Genomic DNA, 2,040 nt, shown 5'->3' with positions numbered 1-2,040 from the left:
AAAACACCTGTTGAGAGCCTCCCCTCCTCCAAAACAGTGTTTGAGCCCAGGGAAAGATGTCCACAATTACGCAATAATGATTCCCATAGGAATTCTGAAGTTACACAGCAGTTGGAGCACTGAGGGTTTCTGCCATGGAGGGGGAAGCCCCAGACAGTGGACAGGCTCCACATTTTGAATCATTCAATGGGACTCTCCAATGATTTAATTCCTTCCTTCCTTCCTTCCTTCCTTCCTTCCTTCCTTCCTTCCTTCCTTCCTTCCTCCACCAAACACTTATGAACACATACTAAGAAATAAGCCCAAGTAAACAAAACAAAAGAACATAACAAAGCACTTAATTTGGTCTGGGTAGGAGAATGGTAAGATATAGACAGATGCAATAGAGTGTATAGGAAGTTATGAACTGTGAGGTGATGGGGAGAGTCTATAATGAACCTGAATTCTGAGGTTTCTGACTAGACTGAAGCTGTTCCTCTTAGTTAAAATTGAGGATAAGTGAGGAGGAGATGATGGTGAGTTGATGAGGAAAGGTGTAAAGGATGTTATCAGTGTGGCTCATATAGATGGTGAGCTTCTTCCAGCTGTCCAGGTGGATCTGTGCAGTGTACAGTAAGAAATATAAGTCTGTCTATCAGGAGAGAAGCTTGGGCTAAATATTAGGTTAGGCTGCCTCAGTAGGGGTCATTTGAGACTAAAACTTTAGCTTAAAGAGAGTGTTGTATACATAGTGACCTATGTGCTATAGGATACCACCTCCTTCCCTGCAAACATGGTTGGAAACTAAAGTCACACAAAGATTAAATTTAGGAAAGACTTTAATGGAAGAAAATGCTCAATCAGAACATCAAATTATAGAAAGATTTTCTGTGTAATATATATCCCCTTGACTATTTTGTAACTACCAATTTGTACTTCTTAATCTCTTCACCTTTTTTTACCCAGCCCTCCAACCCACCTCCACCCCTGGCAACCACCAGTCTGCTCTCTGCTTCAATTAACCTGCTTCTGTTTTGTTCGTTTATTTTGTTCTTTAGATTCTACATATAAATGAAATCATATACTATTTGTCTTTCTCTGACTGACTTATTTCACTTAGCGTAATACCCTCCAGATCCATCTATGCTATTGTGAAAGGTAAGATTTCATTCTTTTTTTATGGCTGAATAATATCCCATTGTACTATATGTATACCAACACTTTTTTATCCACTCGTCTATTGATGGGCAGTTGGGTTGCTTCCATATCTTAGCTATTGTAAATAATACATAGGGGTACATATATCCTTTCAAATTAGTGCTTTGGGTTTCTTTGGTTAAAATACCCGGGAGTGGAATTGCTGGGTCATATTTTTAATGTTTTGAGGAATCTTGGAATGGGAGAACTGTCTGAGGTCACAAAAAAAGTTCTATGACTTGATTTTGGTGGTGAACACATGAATATATGCACTTGCCAAAATTCATATAACTGTGAACTTAAAACCTATGAATGCTATTTTTTTTAAAAATAAACCTGAATAAAAAGTTTAAAACTCAGGAGAAATTAACAATATTGTTAATAAATGTATTGGAAGTTAGTAAAACTGGGGGGGAAAGATGATTATCATGAACGTCCCTTTTATTGTGGAGGAAGTTAGTTATAATTCACATGGGGAACTTCTTCATTGCTAAATAATAGTCTATATCTAGCCTTGTGTAGTGGCTATATGGGTGTTAGCTACATAAACACTGCTAAACTATATGTATATGCAGTTTTCTGTATATATGTTTCACACTTGTAAACTATATTTAAAACAAATATATTTAACAAAGAATTGGTAACCAGGATATATAAGGAACTTCTATAACAAAACAAAAAAACAAACAAAAAAACAACTATAAAAATGGGCAAAATAAACAGGAGTTTCACATGACAAGTAACACAAATGGTCCATAGGCACTTTTAAATATATTTCTATTTATTTCAGAGAGGAAGGAAGAGGGAGAGAGAAATAGAAACATCAATGATGAGAGTGATTCATTGATGGCTGCCTCCTGCATG

The sequence above is a fragment of the Myotis daubentonii genome, chromosome X, assembly GCF_963259705.1.
Source record: "Myotis daubentonii chromosome X, mMyoDau2.1, whole genome shotgun sequence".
Lineage (NCBI taxonomy): Eukaryota > Metazoa > Chordata > Mammalia > Chiroptera > Vespertilionidae > Myotis > Myotis daubentonii.
This window is presented reverse-complemented; position numbering follows the sequence as displayed.